We start from the raw sequence: 22,153 nt of genomic DNA, 5'->3' as shown, positions 1-22,153 counted from the left end.
TTACAGTTAAATACTACCTAATACATTTATTTACTTATTTATTATATGTTATATATAAATAGATACATAGGTAGGTAGGTAGGTAGGTAGATAGATAGATAGATAGATAGATAGATAGATAGATAGAATCATAATAGAAAAGTCATTTTCTAGCCTCCAATGCACTAATGAATTTATATTTTTGTTTGTTTGTTTTCGCTGCATTAATCAACTTAATCAAAGCCTGTCATGCATTGGATATATTGAATGAAAGACTTTTTAATACATTATTCACAACCACAGATTACATACTAACTACAAGAGGGAAAAGGCCCTTCTCATTGGAGAATCCGGTGGACACCACCTAACCAAGTAATCAAACTTCACATCATGGACAGCTGGAAGAGCAGCAGGAAGTGCTTCGGGATGTAATGCAATGACCCACATACAGCATCACTTATACAGTATTCCTGCCCAAAAATGTTCATCTTGAACCTAACCATGAGGAAAAAATCAGCCAATTCTAGATCAAATAGGGAAATTTATTACCAACATAAGTGGCTTAATTTCTCTTTAAAATATCAGTGTTGTAAAGGCAAAAAGAAAAAAAAAACAAATAAGAAATGCTTCAGATTAAAGTTGACTAAAGAAACATGGCAGCCACAAAAAAAAGAGTGCTTGACTCCAAACCGGAATCAAACAAAAACCAACAACAGCCTCAAGAAGCTGAAGAAAGGTGAGCAGCTGCTGCACAGGCCATGGAACAGTTTTACTAAAAATCAATGTCAATGTGCTCTTGGTGTTATGGCTGGGGGGGGGGCATTCTCCTGGGGCCTGGGAATTACATATGCAAGTGTGTAGAACAAAGTTGTCAAGACATTGACCACTTTCAGGTAGCCAGCTATAACAAGCAAAAAAGCAGTAACAAACAAACAAGCAAAGCTCGAACTGTAAATAAAGAGAGGAATATGCAGAAAAACTGAGGCGGCCATCGTGCTGCCTTTTCTATGGCTGGTCTTTTATCCAAATACAGATTTCAGGAGATATTTTAATACTCAAAATTCAAGACTAACTCTTATTTATTTATTTATTTATTTATTTATTTATTTATTTTTATTTTTTATTTTTTTTTTTTGAGACAAGGGATCTCTCTGTGTAGCCCTGGCTGGCCTGGAACTCACTATGTAGACCAGGCTGGCCTTGAACTAGAAGATATCTGCTACCTCTGCCTCCAGAGTGCTGGGATTAAAAGCCTACACCAACTAGTCTGGCTAACCTTGAATTTAGGATCCTCCTGCCTCCAGCTCCAAGTGCTTGCATTATCACACTGGTTCATGCAGTGCTGGGGATTGAACCCAGGCCTAGTGCAGGGTAGGCAAGCACTCAACCAACTAATCTTTTTTTTTTTTTTTTTTTCTTTTTTTGGTTTTTTGAGACAGGGTTTCTCTGTGTAGCTTTGTGCTTTTCCTGGAATTCGACTTGTAGACCAGGCTGGCCTCGAACTCACAAAGATCGCCTGGCTCTGCCTCCGAGTGCTGGGATTAAAGGCGTGTGCCACCACCGCCCTGCTTCAACCAACTAATCTTATCCCCAACTTTCTTTTCTTTCCTTCTCTACCCCTACCCCCTTTTTCCTTTTTTTTCCTTTTTTTTTTTTTCTCAGATTGAGTATTTTTTTTATCTGTTGTAGGAATTTAGCAGAATCATTGTATGGAGTAGATATTAGAATGAACAGCTGGTTTTTTATAAGTACTTTCACCTTGAAAAATCCTTGTGGGAAACAATGATTGTTTTCTTGAAGAGACTTTGCATGCAACCATCCCATGACTTTGGTCACATGACCCTGAGGCACACCTGAGGCTCTTGTATCATTGTGTATTGCACAGGACACATAACAAAGGACTAGAGTCATGGAGGCATGTGGTGCTGTCCTTCAGTAAGACGTGTAAATTAAGATTAGGGACCTTGGTATCAGGAAATACTTTGTGTAACTTTCACTAAATGGGCCTTTGTATGGCTGTTGGGGGGCAGGGGGGGTTCAGTCCATCAGAAGAGGCTGGACCTTCCTGCTGCTACATAGGCCTTAAAATTTCATCTTGGAATGCCCTCTTTCTTCAACTGACCCACGCCACACAGTGCACCCTGACATTTATCTACTTTATGTTTTCTCCTTTTTGCCTTAAATTAAATTTCTATTTGAATCCTAAGAATGTGATGGCTTTTGATTGACATATTTGAGGTCAGCATCTTTGGTGATCTTAGCTTTGGTCTGGCAACAAAGGACACCAAAAAGGAGCAGGACATATGACATGGGTTTAGCCTGTGCTGCTAAATTAGTGACAATATTTCCATTGGATGTTCTTTCAAAAGTAGATGCTGTGTATGAAAGGTTTTCCTCATGAGATTACAGCAATTTAAAGGTCATTCAATTCTACAGACCACTTAATTGTGCCCCATTAAGCATTTCTCAAAAAAAAAAGGAAGAAAGAAAGAAAGTGTGTGTGTGTGTGTGTGTGTGTGTGTGTGTGTGTGTGTGTGTGTGTGTGTAGCATTCAAGGTCTGCCAATATCAGCATTGTGTAACTTAGAAAGATTTTTTTCCTGGCTTCTCTCACTGACCCGATGTATAATGCACTGACTTTTCGTTTTTTATTGCTCAAGGGCAGCTGGATGAGTGGTTTTGGCTCATTTAGAAGCCATCTAATGCTTTTGTTCTCAGTGAATATTTCCTTTAAAGGTCACCTACCACTGACACCTGTCAGGTTACAGTTGTCATAATCAGGAATAGGACCTTCACTTGATGAAACACAGTGAACACACTGTCCAGAGATTGGCCAGAAGAGCAGACTGAACATAACCGCTTAACAGATCACTCTGCTGGCTCTCATTGTTTTAGGCCCAGGTTCCTTGTGGGTACTTTTTGTTAACCAGGTACCAGAGGTAGAAGTCTGGGGAGAGAAATCAGAACAGAGTAGAGAGCTCCGTGTTGAAAAGCACACAGGCAGCCCTCACTAAGATGCCTGCCTAAGGGACATGACAGCCACTGAGTGACAACCAGGAGGTGGAGCTAAACAAAGAGCAAATAAAATAAAGTCAAACCACTAAGATAAACAAAAGGCCAAACCACAATGCAAAATGTGTGAGAAATCTGAATATAATTAGAATCTTATGGGGAAATTCTTTGACTCCAAGGAAGAAGAGTTCAGAGGGTGCTTTTGTATTCAGCGGCCTCAGTACGGAAGCTATGATTGTATATAGCTAGTTGCTACCATCTCCCACTTAATTAGTTCTGATAGTATGGTTCTTGCTTCAGGTCTTGCTAACCTATAAACAAAAGGCACCAGAAGTGTCTTTGAGATTTTCAGACCTCTTAAGTTTTCCTTCAATCAGACCCTTAATTCCCCTATTATGTTTAAAACCATGTACTGGTCTCCTTGTCTGCTAGACATTTTGACGAGGAAGGTTGCTCGATGGTCTGACTTGGAACTAAACCAAAGTTGAGCCTTAAGGCAGTAGTCATGTGCACATAGCAAGGGAAAGATGTAAAGACAGTTTTCAACTCCTGATGCAAAATATCCTAGATAGTTTAGTCTTCCTTGGCTCAACATTTTGGTACACATTTTTTTAGCTAGACATTCAGAGTGATGACTTTGTCATTTCGTTTTGGGGGAGAGTAGGAGAAAGTTGGGTTCCTCTAATCATAATTAAAAAGAACAATTACCATATTCATAATGAAATTATTTTTCCTTCTAAGACTCACTTGTGTGTAAAACTATTGATTGTCTATGGTAGAGCATCACAAAACTAAAAAGCCTTTTCTCAGTTTCTTTAACACTATAGATTAAGCTAATGAATATTTATTGTGCACCCATGATGGGAGTTTGTGACTTTAAATAGAATTCAGTGGAAATGCAATTGGTGAGAAAGAGCTATGAATAAAAGTACACACCTTTCATCCCAGTACTTGGGAGGCAGGTGAATCTGTGAGTTCAAGGTCAGCCTGGTCTACATAGTGAGCTCCAGGCCAGCCAGGATGCATAGGCCTTATTAAAAAAAATTAAAATTAAAATTAAAAAAGGCAGAGTCTTGCCTGCAGTGAGCAAGTTATGTACCACTAAGCTGCACCCTCAGTCCAGAAAGACAATTTGGGTAAAGCAGTGCTGACTGAAAGAGAAATAAATATTGTCCTTCCCAACATGGCATCCTCCAACTGTACACAAATGTTAGGTCTGTACGGGGTGATGCTGAGCGACAGAGCAAGCATTTGAGCACCTACAATTACAGAATGAATGTTGTCAGGAGGATAAGTGATGTCGTCTGAGAAAATAAAAATATATAAGGTCCTGTAGAAATTCAAACCTTAGTGAACAAAAGCCAAAGAGACCTTGAAATAATCCATCAACAGGTCCACATTGGCTACCTGTATTAGACCGACAAGCTTATAATTGATGACCAAGAAAAGCACAGGGTCTATGAGGCAAGGACTAGGAAGCAGCCAGCAATAGCACTGACCACCTTCAGCATCCATTCTGTGTGAGTAGAGCATCCTAACACTGGCTGAGTGTAGCCTCCTGCTCTCCCAGCCCCATAACAATGGATAAACTGAGACATGTTCGCATTCTCTCCCAGCCATACTGTGGCAAGATGGTTATCAGTTCTCAATTCAGGTGTTAGAATGAAGTACTGGGGATCACTCAGAATAATGTTGTGTATTATCTTGTCTCCTCTCCACCCCACCCAGTTTTACAACTCACCCACATTTGTATGTTCCTTAGCAGACTTGGTGTCTTCTTTTTCCCCCCTGGAGCTGAGAACTGACCCAGGGCTCTACCACTGAGCTAAATCCCCAACCCAACTTTGTGTCTTGATCCTTAACAATAAACACAATTATCTCCCTGATCCTTTTGTTAAAAATAACTCATTACAATGAAAAAAAAAAAAAAGAGGGGTAAATACAAGAAAAAAAGGGAAGGCGAAAGACATCGGAACTAGAAATTATATAAAGAAATATGAAAATCTGTTAGATAGCAATGTGTTAAATAAACAAACTTACAGGACTAGAGAGATGGCTCAGTGGTTAAGAGGACTCATTACTCTTGCAGAAGACCTGGATTCCATTCCCAGCACTCACACGGTGGCTCACAACCATCTGTAACTCCAGTTCCACAGGATCCAACAGGCATGCATGGGGCACACATACATGCATGCAGGCTAAACACTCACGTAAAGTAAATCTAATAATTTTTTGAAAAATTGCAAATGCTTTCATTGTAGATTCCTCAGGCTGGGAATAGTGATTGTGATGGTTAATAGTGATTGTCAATTTGACAGGGTCTAGCATCAGCTAGGAGAAGAGCTTCTGGGCAGACTGCAAAGGATTATATGAATGAGGTTCATTGAAGTGTAAAGATTCACCTGAACTGTGAGGGGCACCATCCCATAGGTGGTAGACTGAACGAAAGGGGAACGCCAGCTGGGCACTAACTTTCACCTCTCTCTGCTTCCCGACTATAGATACAATGTAACCAGCTGCTTCAAGCTCCTGCCGCCATGATTTCTCTGTCATGATGGTCTCTGCTCTCAAACTGTAAGCCCAAATAAACCCTTCTTTCTTTAAACTGCTTTTATTGAGACATCGTATTATAACAACAAACAGTAACTAAGACAGAAAGTGACCTGTGATTATAATCCCAGTAGTTATCTAGAAGCTAAGACAGGAGGATCAGTGCCAGCCTGGGCTCTATAGTAAGACTCTATCTCAAAAAGGAGGATGGGGCCGGGCGGTGGTGGCGCATGCCTTTAATCCCAGCACCTGGGAGGCAGAGCCAGATGGATCTCTGTGAGTTCGAGGCCAGCCTGGTCTACAGAGTAAGTTCCAGGACAGGAGGATGGGGGTTCCTGAAAATGAAAGATTTCCTGGGATAACTTCTTGTTAAATAACAAGAACTTCACAATTTAAAAATTGAGAAGGAGCCGGGTGGTAGTGGCACATGCCTTTAATCCCAGCACTCGGGAGGCAGAGGCAGGCGGATCTCTGTGAGTTCGAGGCCAGCCTGGTCTCCAAAGCGAGTTCCAGGAAAGGTGCAAAGCTACACAGAGAAACCCTGTTTCGGAAAACCAAAAATCAATCAATCAATCAATCAATCAATCAATCAATCAATCAATCAATAGAGAAGGAAGGATGTTCATTAAACCAATTTCCATCTAATTAACCCACGATGGCTAGGGTAAGGGCCAATGGTCCTGCTTTTTCTAGTTGGGATAAACTAGAACACTCCTTTTTTTTCTATGTTTTAGATTTATTTTATGTGTATAAGTGTTTTGCCTGCATGTAGTTTTGTGTACCATGTACATCCCTGGTGCCCACAGACCTGCTGGAACGGGAGTTACAAATGATTGTGATCTACCATGTGGATGTAGGGAACTGAACCCAGGTCCTCTACAAGAGCAGCCAGTGCTCTTAACCCCTGAGTCATCACTTCAGCCCCTGAGTCAGAACACTTTTAACTCTGGTTTTGCTCAGCAGTAGGTCGTTAACCTCATTTCTCCACTCTGCTCTAGTTTTGTTTTGTTTTTTTTTTTTTAACCACATTGGTCATTTCAAAAGCTGCTTTGTCTTTTATAAGTAGAGACCTTGGCAGATAATTGTTGAGACTTCTTTACTGAGTTATACATGTTTGGAGTCAAGAGTTCATTGTACTCACATGTAAATATGTGAAAATGCTACAAAATAATAGTAAATCGATCTTAGCAGGGTTTTTTTTTTCCCCCTATGAAAGCATTGAATCAAACATAACTTGGCTAACCTACTCCTCAATGTCAAAGATAAAATGATTTAACTTTTTGGTATACGAAGCATTTGGCAAGTCTGGGAGCAGCAGCAGTTTTGAGCCAACCACGTTTCAAAAGGGAAGCTCTTTGACATGAGAGGTTTGTCTCCAACTGGCAGAGTTTAGGAGCAGACATTCCTAAAATAACACATTTTAGACATCGTATTTTATTATAAAAATAGAAAAGTGTTTCCAGGGCTTGTTTCTGCTGTGTGTGTGTGTGTGTGTGTGTGTGTGTGTGTGTGTGTGTGTGTGTGTGTGTGTGTTCACCCCGATTATCTTCCTTTACTGGTTTCCACCTTAACACCTTGAAGCAGAGTCTTTTATTTGAGTTTCAGCGAGGCTAAATGATAGCGGCTCCCAGGATCCGACCACCTTTGCCACCCCCAATGCTACAGTCACAGACATGTCCATCTTTTGAATGGGAATTCCGGGGTTTGAACTCCGACCCGGTCTTAGTTTGCTCTCTATTTGGTGTGATAACACATCATGACCCAAAGCAACTTAGGGGGAGGAAAAACATTTTGACTTACACTTCCACACCACGGTCCATCCTTGACTGAAGTCATGTCAGGAACTCCAGGCAGGAATTAAAGCGGAAAACGCGGAGGAACACTGTTTGCTCAGCCTGCATGGGAGAGGCACCAGCCACTGTGGGCTGGGCCCTACCACATCAATCATTAATCGAGAAAATGCCCCCCACATACACACTCTTGCATAGTGGACAATGGGATGAGGTGCTTTTTCAGTCAAGGGTCTCTCTTCCCAGATGACCCTGACCTGTGTCGGGCCGACAAACCTGAAGCAGTACAGATGCTCATTCTTGCACAGGAAGTGCTTCTACCCACAGAGCCATCTGCCCGGCCCGAAAGCAGTATTTTTAAAAGCCACACATCAGTTTCTATGCTTGTTTGCTTTCTTTCTGTGGATACACATCCTTTTTGAAGTCGTAATGAGGGCTGGAGAGATGGCTGCTCTTCCAGAAAAGCAGAGTTTAGTTCTCAGTTCCAGATCAGGTGGCTAACAGCTCTGGAACTGCAGCTCCAGGGCATCTGGTATCTGACGCTTTGTTCTGGCCTCTGCAAGCACCTACGCACTGTGACTCACACACACACACACACACACACACACACACACACACACATACACGTAATTTTTTTAAAAAGGAAGAAAGGAAATTAGGATAGAAGTCTGGCCTTCCTGAGTCATTTTCAGGATGAAAATTAAAAAATGAAAATAAAAAAAAACTTTTCATGGCCGGGTGGTGGTGGCGCACGCCTTTAATCCCAGCACTCGGGAGGCAGAGCCAGGCAGATCTCTGTGAGTTCGAGGCCAGCCTGGTCTACAAAGCGAGTTCCAGGAAAGGTGCAAAGCTACACAGAGAAACCCTGTCTTGAAAAACCAAAAAAAAAAAAAAAAAAAAAACCAAAAAACTTTTCACAATAATCTCCACACCAGGGAGACTGGGAATGGGGATTGCGCTTTTGAGGATACTCCAGGTTATACAATGAGACTTTGACACAAAGGGAGGGGGTGGTGAGAAGAAAGGGGCAAAGAAGGAAGTCAGTGCATTAATTACTTTTCTCTTGTTTTTAATTTAAAAAGTTATTTTTTTTCATTTTATTATTTTATGTGTATATGTGTATGACTGTATGTATGTTTAGCACATGCATTTCTGGTGCTAAAAGAGCCCAAAAGAGAGCCTTGGATCCCCTGGAACTGAAGTTATAGATGGCTATGAGCTGACATGTGAGTGCTGAGAATCCACTCTGGGTCCTCTAGAAAAGCAGCCGGTGCTCTTAACCACTGAGCCATCTCTCCAGCCCCTAATTACTCTTCTCATTGGTATGACAAATACCTGACCAAAGCTACTTAAAGAAGGAAGGGTTCCTCTTGACTCACCATTTGACAATGCAGATATCACGGTCAGGAGTCGAGGCAGCAGGAACAGGAGGCAGATGTTTATGTAGCTAGAGTTTTCCTGCCTGGCCCACAGTCAGGACAAATCTCTCTCACCTGCCAGTCCCACAGCAACTCAGACCCAACCAAGCAAACACAGAGACTTATATTGCTTACAAACTGTATGGCCGTGGCAGGCTTCTTGCTAACTGTTCTTACAGATTAAATTAATCCATTTCCATTAATCTATACCTTGCCACATGGCTCGTGGCTTACCGGCATCTTCACATGCTGTTTGTCATCGTGGCGGCTGGCAGTGTCTCTCTCTGACTCAGCCTTCCACTTCCCAGCTTTATTCTCCTCCTTGTCCCGCCTACACTTCCTGCCTAGCCAATGGCCAATCAGTGTTTTATTTATTGACTAATTAGCAACACATTTGCCATACAGAACATCCCACAGCATGTTTACACTGCACCTACAGTGTGCTCATGAATTAAATTCCATACCTAAGGCGAAGGATATAAGGTGGTAGCCAGGAGCCAGGGTACGTTCAGCGGTAGAATGCAAGCTTGTACAAGGCTTCAGTTTTAATCTCCAGTATCTCTCCACTCAAAAAAAAAAAAAAAAAAAAAAAAAGGCGCGTGCACACAGGGTGTGTGTGTGTGTGTGTGTGTGTGTGTGTGTGTGTGTGACTAAATTGAAGTGATACTTGTCATACTATCAGCATACTTATCCTATCTGACCTGAACAAATTTTGGGTGTTACTGATTTACAATAACATAGACCAGGGCTGAGGATACAGTCTAGCAAGTGTGGGGCCCCAGGGTCAACCATGACCACAAAGAAAACAAAAAACAAAAGGAAAGAACAGTGTGTAAAATTGGAGGTGTTTCATATAAAAACGTGAGTTTCCTCGATTCCAAGGGGAAGAACAGTCACAAGGTGTAGCCATCTGAAGCTGACTTCAGTGAATGAGTCAGCTGAAGCCTAGTACCGTCACCCTGTGAGACCAGGTACTTCTATTACCTCCAAATGCATTACATAGATTTGGGGTCAGGTCTGGGCTGGGTGTTTATGGGTTCTGGGCCTCTTAGCCCAAGAATTGAAAACAAGGGTTCACACAGAATTTCTAGAATAAGCAAAGTAATTTTAGAACAAATCAATAGCACAGATTAGAGAGGAATATGCTGTCAAGATTGACAACCGCACACCACACAAGTGGGGATATTCAATATCAAAACTTTGGGTTCCTTTTATGGAGTTCAAGAGGAAAAGGAGTTTGATTACTAAAGGCCTGTACCTGAGCAGTTCTCTACTTTGATTGATAGGTTAGGTCATATATTATTTTCTTCCTACTGCATATGTCCCTTCCCATAATGCATCTGATTTTAATCATATGATGGCATAGGCGTAAGATGGTAAATAAAGGACTCTCTCTAAAACTTTCCTAGGCAAGAGCTAGAGAAATGAGTCAGCAGTTAAGAATGCATACTATTCTTGCAGAAGACGCAAGTTTAGTTCTCAGCACCCGAAACTGGCTATGACTCCAGCTGTAGAGGGGATCTGATGCCTCTGGCCTCCGTAGACATCTGCGTTCACATTCACATATCCACATACTGACACACCTACACACATATACTTTTTAAGATAAAATATGTCTTTAAAATTTACTAGACGAGCTAACTTTGCTTCAGTGGAGTATATTCCACAACAGTTCAGGCCAGATTAGCCCTTCTATTATTCTTCATACCTGATACGTCAGGAATATACATAGTTATTATGGTTGTTACTAGGGGTGGGGAAACATAGACTATTGTTCAAAGATGAGAATACATGTGACATGGCTCAGGTGAGGAGCTGAGGGGGATGATGAGGTTGCTAAGTACATTGTTTAGAGAGGTTTTTGTGTGTACAGTACAAGTAGGTGAAGGAACTAGGCTAGCAAGCACATTATTAAATGGATGTGTGTACATAGGATACTAAACTACCTCCTATGCTTGCCTGCCATTTCACTCAGTCTACTGGCTGAAGTTGTGAGCCCTTTGGATATGATGAAGAATATGGCTCATATGTGCTGTGGGATGGTCTGTATGTCAAGTGTGTTGCTGATTGGTCAGTAAATAAATCACTGATTGGTCAGTGGCTAGGCAGGAAGTATAGGCGGGACAAGGAAGAGAATAAAGCTGGGAAGTGGAAGGCTGAGTCAGAGAGACACTGCCAGCCGCCATCATGACAAGCAGCATGTAAAGATCCCGGTAAGCCACGAGCCACGTGGCAAGATACAGATTTATAGAAATGGATTAGTTTAAGATATAAGAACAGTTAGCAAGAAGCCTGCCATGGCCATACAGTTTGTAACCAATATAAGTCTCTGTGTTTACTTGGTTGGGTCTGAGCGACAGTGGGACTGGTGGGTGAGAGAGATTTGTCCTGACTGTGGGCAAGGCAGGAAAACTCTAGCTACACATATGTTTGACTGTTTAGTCACCAGGGAGTGGAACTGTTTGAGAATGATTAAGGGGGTGTGGCCTTGTTAGAGTAGGTGTGGACTTTTTGGAAGAAGTGTGTCACAGGGGAGTGGGCATTGAGGTTTCAAAATCCCACACCAATCCCAATGTCCATCTCTGCTTACTGCCTGCAGATCAGGATATAAAGCTCTCAGCTACTGCTCTAGCACCTCTGTCTGTTAATGGGCTGTCTGAAACTGTAAGCAAGACCCCAATTAAATGTTTTCTTTTATAGGAGTTGCATTGATCATGGTGTCTCTTCATAGCAATAGAACTAAGGCAAAGAATAACTTGTTCCTAGAATCATATCACTGGTATGGGAAAGATGTGGGTAACCTCTGACCAGCCAAACAGGCTAAAAAACAATTTGGGTTTAAGGAGACATTTTGTATCTTTTGTTTTGTTGAGGCAGCATTTCACTATGTAGACCCGGCTGGCCTGGAACTTGCTGTTAGAGGAGACTCCCCTTCAGGGAGATCCACTTGCTCCTGCCTCCTGAGTGCAGGGATTAAAGGCCACTATGCATGGCCTTCAATGATTATTTTTTTTAATTATGTTTGGAAGACTATTCAGGATCATCATAAAAGGTACAGGGACTATTACAATGAAGTCTTTCTTGGGCTGGTGTGGAGCTTAGTCCAAACACAGCATGGTGAGAACAAATGTATAATCTACGAGCAGGGTAGAGGTCAGTGGATGGACAAATCCTGAGAAGAAGCATCAGAAATGAATGGCACTCTGGCTGATTAATTCAGCAGGATAAACATTGTTAAGGATTCATTTGATGTTCCCCTTCCACACCATCTTGGAAGTTCAGTGTGTATGAAGCTGTAGTGTATCTCAGATAGGATTGTCTCATTTCAACTGCCCAGTCTGTTAAGTGTGTGGTGATAGATTGTGTACTCTAATAAAGCTTGTCTGAGGATCAGAGGACAGAGCCAGCCACTAGATTAGACATAGAGGCCAGACAGTGGTGGCACACACCCTTAATCCTATCACTCGGGAGGCAGAGATCTGTTCTGGATCTCTGTGACCTCAAGGCCACACTGGAAACAAAGCCAGGCAGTGGTGGCACACATCTTTAATCCCAGGAATTGACATGGCTGGGCAGAGAAAGGTATATAAGGCATGAGGAGATAGGAAAAAATGCAGTTCAACTGAGACCCTTTCCGGAGAGGACTCAGAGGATTTCAGTCAGAGGATTTGTGGAGTTGGTGAAGTAATAGGTGGTGGCTGTGGCTTACTCTGCTTCTCTGATCCTCAGGCAAGGTTTGTTAGGGTACACAATCTATCACCACACAAGTGCTGTATTTCTATATTTCAAGTTCAAAGAGGAGAGCTCAGATGTGGAATTTAATAATATTAAGAGAGTTTGGGTGAGGTGGCACAGATCTTTAATCCCAGCTTGGGAGGCAGAAGCAGGCAGATATCTGAGTTCCAAGTCAACCTGGCCTGCATAGCAAGTTCCAGGACAGCCAGGGACTACATAGACTCAAAAAAAAAAAAAAATACTATTAAGAGAGTTAATTGGAGCTACACAGTGGCTGCACACGCCTTTAATTCCAGCACTCACTCAGAGGCAGAAACAGGAGGATCTCTGTGAATTGGAGACCTGCCTGGTCTGCAGAGTGAGCTCCAGGACAGCCAGAGCTATTACACAGAGAAACCCTGTCAGGGGTTGGGGATGGGTGGGGTGGGGGGAGGAGGGGAAGCTGCTAGGGATCATACATTAAGTGCTTCTATAGTAGAGCATAAGTTTACCTAGGGGAAGGTGAAGTGGGCCCTACTTTCAAGCCCAGCACCAAAAGACTATTTGCACAAAAACCAATTTAACCAAAACATCAAATCTATTACATAACAAAAAGGCCAAGGATGTAGGGAAAGTGAGTAGGAACAAATGCCTTTAGGCTTAAGGGTATACTAGGATGGCCTAAGAATCTAGCAGGAACTAAGGATACCTCACTGAATCATGCAGTCAATGGGAAAAGAAAGGGGGTTTTAAGATGAATTTTGGGTTTGTTGATCTCTTCCTGGGGCTCAAGAAAAACCTAGAGATTTTGTTATTTGAAGAATGTTTATGTTTCTGTGGGATTCATTCTGCTGAAGCATCCTACTGTAGATTTTGGGTTCAGTCAAAACCAGCAAGATCTAGTTGTGCATGTCTAAATGTCAGCACTTGGGAGGCAGAGGCAAGCAGATCTCTGTGAGTTTGACCTTAGCCTGGTCTACATAGTGAGTTCTAAAATACCCAAGGCTAAAGGGAACACTCCTCCACTGTTGGTGGGAGTGCAAACTTGTACAACCACTGTGGAAATCAGTATGGCAGTTTCTCAGAAAATTGGGAATCGATCTACCTCAAGACCCAGCCATACCACTCTTGGGCATATACCCAAGGAATGCTCAATCATACCACAAAGAAACATGCTCAACTATGTTCATAGCAGCACTATCTGTAATAGCCAGAACCTGGAAACAACCTAGATGCCCGTCAACTGAAGAATGGATTAAGAAAATGTGGTACATATACACAATGGAGTACTACTCAGCAGAGAAAAACAATGACAGCATGAAATTTGCAGGCAAATGGATGGAACTAGAAAATATCATCCTGAGTGAGGTAACCCAAACCCAGAAGGACAAACAAGGTATGTACTCACTCATAAGTGGATTCTAGATATAAAGCAAAGAACAATCAGACTGCAGCCCACAGAACCAGGGAGGCTATATGGCAGGGGGGACCCTAGCATGACTGTGGCTTAGAATAAGTTTTGGGTTTACTCAAAAAATAAATAAATAAATGAACAAACAAACAAACAAAATACCCAAGGCGACATAGAGAGAGCCTATCTCAGGTGGGGTGGGAAGTCAAAAAGAGCTTCAAGCTATGAAGGACTGTATGAAAGGTGGGAGCTGTCAGCTGAGAGGGTGGAGGTAGAGAATAACTAATCCAGGCCTCTTTTTTTCTTTCTATCGAGTGTAAGCATGAACACAGTGGCTAAGAGAAGGGGCAGGGCCAGCACTCAAGGTCTCTTCCCTCTTTGCTGTCAGCTGGGACACCGACCTTGAAGTTTTTAAAGCCACAGAACAAGGGGGAAAAAAAATCACAAACCAAGAAGACACTTTTGAAAGGCATTGGTAGAAGCATCCAGGAGGTAAATTCCAGAAAAGGCAGGGAGTCTCAGCTATAGGTGGCCCTCAGCTGCTGCCTGGCCGCATTCTTAGCTATTTGGGTGGTGGGAGCTTGTGCTCTGTGCATTCCAAAGGATTTCCCCATAGTCACACACGTGTAGAGAGGAGGCAATAAATGGCTAGCAAGGAGGAGTGAGGTGGGGCTAAAGATAGCCCCAAACAAATTGTTATTGGGCTCAGGGCTTGCAACACCACAACCTTGCCACAATCATTCGCATTCTAAACATCTAATCAGCATTAAGCAAGGTTCAATGTAATCTGCATTTCCCCCCCAGGAACTTTCATTCACATTGATAAGTGGGGAATTCACTTTTGTAAACCCTTAAGATAGTGGCAGAAAATGAAAGCATTCCATGAACACTAAGTTTAGGCACAGAGGAAAACTACATCTTTCTTAATTTTTTTTCACGTCACGAATGTTCATATATGCCAGACCCAGTTATAAGCACTTTACTTAACTTGTTTTAAAAACCCAGTAATCCTTTCAGGAGGCTGGGAAAGGAGTCTACATTTTATGCCTGGGCAGTCTAAGTCACTGAGAAGTAAAATAATGAACAGAAGGTCTTACAGCTAATAAATAGCAATGTTCTTGGGTGACCATTGTCCTGACTTTAGTGCTGACAAGTCCTTCTGCCAGATGGCTAAGCAAATAAAGATGCTTGCCAGGCCACCTGAGTTTCACCCCCTGAACCCACCTAAAGGTGAACAGAGAGAACCAACACCACTGTTCTCGGATCTCCTCATGTACGTGTGAGAGCCAGAGTTACACCTTAAGTTTTAATTACTACGCCTAAGAGATCCATGAAATAAGAATACCTCTGACCTGCAAGCCCCTTGCCCAAGGACAGATAGTTCCTGAAATGCTGGAGGCTATCCTTTATGGGAGATAACAAGCCACATGGTTTTCATTCCCCTAAACAAGTTTGTTTGCCCCATCTACACAGATGTGCTTGACCCCATATGGGCAGTTGGCTCACAGAAGGGAGATACAGTCAGGATGTATGCTTGCTCCTGAGTGGACCTGATGGGAAATGCAATAAATTATAGGTTTTCCTTCCTAAGCCACTACAAACTGTGATTCTGGGCCATTTCCCAGGAACCTGGGCATGGATCTGGCCAGAGCCCATCCACCTGGCCGGTATTTAATTAGAGCTTGCTTCAAATTTGGCTTTAAATGGTGGTAGTGTCTTATTCTTGATCAGTGGGATTAACACATGCCTACACCCACACAGACACCACACCCACACACACCCACACACACACACATTCACACACACACTACCATTATTAGTAGTAATAATAACTTCAAGTTGGGTTCTTCTGCAAATGTTGAAAAAGAAAAGAATCTCAAGATCTGGGAGTGCTGCAAGGATAGTCCACTTGGAAAATGCCCTTCCAGCCAGCTAGCCTCTTAATAAACACTCTAAAAAAGTTCTAGGATAGGTTGTGTCAGTTATTTGAAGGTAGCTGATAGCAAGCAAGTTAATTACAGTGTTGTTGTTGTTGTTGAGTCAGAGAGAGGAAAGAGAAGGGAAGTAGAAATTCTCTGACAGAATGTCTCTTTTGACATCTGAGAGGGTGACGTTGGGCAGTTGTGAGCTGTCTATGCTGGCAACCACTGAGTCATCTCTCTGGCCCCACTAGAAAGACTTTCTATTGTCTGCTTCTATCACATCTAGGCCTTGTTCTGACAGAACCATAATAAGGAAGAACCCCTTGTTACAGAGCATACTGGCTGGGCTGGATATTTTTGTGTAACTTGACACAAGCTAGAGTCATCTGAAAGGAGGGAACCTCAATTGAGAAAATGCCTCCATAAGATCCAGCTATAGGTCATTTTTTTAATTAGTGACTGGTAGGGGGAAGGCTTATCCCATTGTGGGTGGTACCATCCCTGGGCTGGTGGTCCTGGGTTCTACAAGTAAACAGGCTGAGCAAGTCATGATGTGCAAGCCAGTAGGTAGCATTCCTTCATGGCCTTTGTATCAGCTCTTGCCTGAGCTCTGATTGAGTTCCTGTTCTGACTTCCTACAACAATTTGCTCTCTACCTCCCATGAGCATCAACAAAGTAAGGCATGCCAAGCTCCTCCCCTGCATCAAGGCTGGCCAAGGCTGGCCAAGGTAATCCAGCATGGGGAATAGGTTCCCAAAAGCCAGTTCAAGTGCCAGAGACAGGTGCTGATCCCACTTGTAGGAGCCCTACAAACAGACCAAGCTACTCCACTGTCACACACATGTAGAGGGCCTAGGTCGGTCCCATGTAGGCTCCCTAGCGGTCAGTCCAGAGTCTGTGAGTTCCCATGAGCTCTGGTCAGCTGTCTCTGGACCACGGCAACTCTTAAAAAGGAAAACATTTCACTGAGGCGGTGACTTACAGTTCAGAGGTTCAGTCTATTATCATGGCAGCAAGCATGGTGGCATTCAGGCAGACATGGCGCTGACTACATGTTGATCAGAAGGCAACAGGAAATGAACAGTGACACGGAGCAAAGCTTAAGCCAAAGAGACCTCAAAGCCCACCCCCACAGTGACACACTTCCTTTAACAAGGCCACCCCTACTTCAACAAAGCCACACTTCCCATTAGTACCACTCCCTATGAGCTTTTGGGGGCCAATTACATTCAAACTACCACAATATCCTAAAGCCTCATTGACTTAGAACAAACGTGTGACTAGAGCCTCTGGGACCTAGAGTCCAGGTGATCCGCTGTTCCCCTACCAAATCACCCCTCAGCCTCTTGAGTGGATAAACTCATTTTGTGTCCTCCAGCACCTTGGTATCTGTGGAATCTGGTGAAGAGATGGGAGTCTGCTCATGAAGGACCCTGCATGTGATTCTGTGCTAAAGCAACACTACTGTGCAAAGCAAGATTTGCATACTTAAAAAACTCATAAGAATGTATGTCACACGCAATTTAAGAAATGTGCCATTCAGAAACATAGTTAGCAGTCAACTAGTTGCTTAATGGACCTGTAGGGAACAAAAACTTCAGTTGTATCTGTCAACGGGATTAGAAAACAAATGAAAGGCAGATTAGAAAACAAATAATAAAAGGCGTATATACATCGAAGAAAGTACATTGGGAAAGACTGTAAACCATGCAGCCAATGATGTATGCAAGGATGAGGAAGAGACTGCTGCTCGCCAGAGGAAAGCATGCTTCACCTTGATACTGATTCAAGAAAGGATTAGAGGATGCAGTTCCCAAACTGCCCCAGCAACCGCAAATGGGGGGCAACTGCTGGACACTGAACCCAGTATGAAAAGGCTTGCCAGCTGCCTTATGGTCTCTGAAGGCCTCAACTGAAGGATGCTGTATCAGACCCCTCTTTCCACATCCAAACAGGCTGCACTCTGCCACACACAAATTCCTTTTTTTTTTTTTTTAATTGGGGAGGGCACTTGCTCAGAGACTCACTATGTAGCCCGAGCTGGCCTAGAACTCACAGAGATCCACCTGCCTTTGCCTCTCTAGAGCACCTGGATTAAAAGTGCGCGCTGCCATGCCTTCTTATATGGACATTTCTAAGAGAGACGGTACAACTTCGATTTTCATTTTAGAAGGTGAAATGAGATTTCACAGAATCTTTATCATATGTGTTTATTAGGACTTTTGTAAGTTATTGACTTCAAATTCCAATCTTACAGTCTTTGTAATTTTGGGGAGACGGAGACTCATATATTCTAGGCTGGCCTCAAACTCACTATGCTATTGAAACCAACCTTGAATTTCTGATCCTCCTGCCTCTTTCTCCCGAGTGCTTGGATTATAGGCATGGGCCCCATGGCTGGGGGACAGAGGAAACTCTGAATGATATGTGTTGTTGACATGAGCACAGACATGTCAAGGACCCCAGTGCCTTAGACCTTTGGAAATGACAAAGCCTTCCCTGGGTGAGGCTCAGAGGGATACGAGAGCCTTCCTCCCATCCAAGTACAGTGTGTTCAGAAAATTCTGACTGTAGCATCTTCCTCCAGAATGTTTACAGCCTAAGACTGTTCCCCTACAGAAAATTTAACTAATTAACCAAAATTAACTAACCTGGTCTTCTTCTGCTGTATACAACAAACCCACCTCTTCCTGTCTGATGGATGAAATGAGTTCTCCATGTTTCCCTGTTGATGCTGCTGGCCATGCTTCTCCATTAGAGTGCACAGTCCACCAGCTCCCAGCTTTTCTGCACATGCCTCTGACTTTCCCTCCTTCCTTTGTTTTTCCAGTTCAGTTAATCCCTTAAACCGTGCAGAGTGAGTATGGCACATTCCAATTTCTGCATTACTGGTGGTGGAGCCCAGGACTTCCTGCATGCTAAGCAAACATTGTACCAACTGAGCTCCAGCCCCAGCCTAATACATACTTCTTGGCTGGTTAATTTTTCCTTTTGGGCTCTCAGGAACCAGTAATTAAACAATTAAACAAATCTGCTAATTTTCCTAAAAGGAAGCAAAAAATTGTTATGTGCTAAGAGTAAAGAATGTGAAAGCAATCTATCATGTCTTTCCTCGTGAAGAGAGCCTAAATTTGGTTGGAAGTGGGAGACAAGCAAAATGTCCATTGTAACAGGTTGTATTTCCTAAGAATGGTATCCTAGTTGGGCACGGTGAGAAATACCTGTAATCTTGGCACTGAAGAGGTGGTGGTCGGAAGATTAGAGGTGTAAGACCATCCTTAGCTGCATCATAGTCAGTGCTCTTAACCAAGGGCTAAGCTAGAAAGTTTCTCTTAATTTAAACCCAAGATTTCATTTGCTAACTGTCAGCATGCTTTCCCTCACATCTTCCTTCTGCAGGGACAGCAGAGTTGTGAGAGAATGTGTGGCAATTGTCCATCCGCCAATAAAATTTTGTTGACTTGGGAAAAAAAAAATCCCAGGGCTGGAGAGACAGCTCAGAGATTAAGAATGCTTCTTGCTCTTGCAGAGAACATGAGTTTGGTTCCTACCTACCACAGGGGGCTGCTCACAATTACCTGTAATTCCAGCTCCAGGAATTACCACACCTTCTTCTGGTCCTCTTGGGCACTTGCACTCACATGGCAGATACACAAACACATGTGAATAATAAAACAAAAATCTCACCGCAACTCTCATTCAAGAAGGATCTGTCAAACCCATTGTTTCATCCATTTTAATTCTATAAGCCTATATTAAAACCAACTACAGTGACTCAAACTTACAGTATCTCTTACCAAAACCATACTGTACATTCATCTAGCTGAAAGAAAGGATATTGTCTTGCTTAGTTTTTCATCAAGTTGATACAAGTTAGAGTTATCTGGAAGAGAAAGCCTCACTTGAGAAAATGTCTCCACAAGATTGATCTGTAGGCAAGTCTGTAGGTCATTTTCTTGATTAGTGATTGATGTAGCAAGGCCTAGCCCACAGTGCCACCCCTGGTTAAGTGATCTTGTGTAGTATCCAAAAGCAGACTGAGCAAGCCATGACAGCAATTTAGTAAGCAGTGTTCCTCCACAGTCTCTGCTTCAATTCCTGCCTCCAAGTTCCTGCCCGGACTTCTCTCAGTGATGGAGTGAGATTTTGGAGTCCTAAGATAAAAAGAAGCCATTCCTGTCCCCAAGTTGCTTTTGGTTCAAATGCCTTATCACAGCAATAGAAACCAGACTAAGATAGATGTTTGTTCCAAACCAGGTTGATTATATTAGTTAATCAGCCTGTGGAAATAACAGAAGAGTCTTGAGCTAGCTCAGAGATTCTGAGGAGCTGTTCCAGAAACCTAACACTAGAACCAGGGACACGACACCACCTGCCTCCCACTCATGGCTGTTAGCTTTATGTTTTTCCTTATTTTGAGAGCAAGCTCTACATTTATACGTTTACCTATTACAGTAGGGAATTTAGGTTAAAGAGTATGGATGCTGGTCAGTAAAGTGCTCGCTGGGAGAGCATGAAGATTTAAGTTCAGATCTCCAGCACTCATGTCCAAAACCTGGGCATGGTGGGACATACCTGTAATTCCAGTAGTGGGCAGGTGAAAAGAGGGAGGATTGCTGTGGCTTGCTAACCTGCCAACCTAGCTGATTGTTCATCTCTAGGTTCAATGAGACACCCATTGAAGATGATAGCTGACATTGACCTCTAGCCTCTCTACGTGAACACACACACAGACACTTGCATACACATGAACACATACATATATGCACACGCATAAATAAAAATACAAAAATTAAAATCTTGTTAATTACTTTCTAAAAAAAAATACCAATTTAGGTACTCAACAGGAGTATGTAATGGCATTTATTTTGTAACCGACTCACCAACCTTAAATTTTTTTTTTCATGTGTGTGAGTGTTTGCCTAGATGTATGTATGTGAACCATGTGCATGTCTGGTGCCTAAGGAAGGCAGAGAAGTTGCTGGATGAAACTAGAGTTGTAGATAGTTGTGAGCAGGCATGTCAGTGCTGAGAAGCGAACTGAGGTCCTCTGCAAGAACAGCACATGCTTTCAACCACTGAGTCTTCTCTTCAGCCTCACCAGCCTTAAACTTTTTTAAAAATAAATTTTAGTATACCTGGTTTTTAGTAGAATAAGATATGAATTGAGCCGGGCGGTGGTGGCGCACGCCTTTAATCCCAGCACTCGGGAGGCAGAGCCAGGCGGATCTCTGTGAGTTCGAGGCCAGCCTGGTCTCCAAAGCGAGTTCCAGGAAAGGCGCAAAGCTACACAGAGAAACCCTGTCTCGAAAAACCAAAAAAAACAAACAAACAAAAAAAAAAAACAAGATATGAATTGATACTTTGTTTGTGCTACTTTATAGCTATTGAAATAAAAGCCCAGCACAAGGGAGGCAGAGAAAGACAGACCTCTATAAGTTCCAGGCCACCCAAGGCAACTTTGTGAGATACTGTCTTGATAGATATGCAGATGATAGATAGATAGATAGATAGATAGATAGATAGATAGATAGATGATAGATAGACAGATAATAGATAGATGATAGATAGATAGATAGATAGATAGATAGATAGATAGATAGATAGATAATAGATAGATGATAAGCAAATTGTTAAATTGGTGGGTGGGCATGGTAGTGTCTGCATGTAATACCAGCCCCAAGGGGAAGTAGGTGACTCATAAATTCAAGGCCATCTTCAGTGACATAGTGAGTTTGACCCTGCTGTGGGATGTCTTTCTGTATGCTGTGAATATGTGTTGCTCTGATTGGTTGATAAATAAAGCCATTTGGCCTATGGTAAGTCAGGTTATAGATAGGCAGGAAATCCAGGAGAGAGACAGGAAGAAGAAAGGGGAGGCCGGAGAGAGACGCCATCCCGCCATCTAGGGAACAGCATGTAATGGCACACAGGTAAAGCCATGAAACACATGGCAACATATAGATTAATAGAAATGGGCTGAGTTTAGTTATAAGAGCTAGCTAGCAAGAAAATTGAGCCATAGGCCATGGCCATAAGTTTGTAAATAGTATTAGCCTCTGTGTGTTTACTTGGGTCTGAGTGGCTGCGAGACTATGGGTGAGAGAGATTTGTCTGGACTGCAGAGGACCGGGTGGGACATAGGAAAACTTCCAGCTACAGACCCCAGCCTGGATTTCAAATACCCTGTCTTAAAAAGCCCCCCCCCCAAAGAAAAACCCAAACAAAAAAAGCAAATTGTTTTCCATATTTATTGCTCACTCTTATTTCTGCTTTGAAGATTTGTCTGTAGTTCATCATTGTACCCACTTCCATTGAAGTTTCCATGTTGTCTTTATTGATTTAAAGTGCTGCACA

General features: G+C 42.7%; 1 pseudogene; it reads left to right on the top strand.

Moving 5' to 3' along the window:
• Positions 1-4,173: 4,173 nt before the first annotated feature.
• Positions 4,174-22,153, top strand: part of LOC128097004 (LYR motif-containing protein 4-like) — a 55,191-nt pseudogene continuing 37,211 nt past the window's right edge.

Source organism: Peromyscus californicus, unplaced genomic scaffold (genome assembly GCF_007827085.1).
Source record: "Peromyscus californicus insignis strain IS unplaced genomic scaffold, ASM782708v3 Scaffold_5__1_contigs__length_169319896, whole genome shotgun sequence".
Classification (NCBI taxonomy): domain Eukaryota; kingdom Metazoa; phylum Chordata; class Mammalia; order Rodentia; family Cricetidae; genus Peromyscus; species Peromyscus californicus.
Note: the sequence above shows the minus strand (reverse complement) of the source record. Positions and strands in the feature narration are given on the sequence as shown.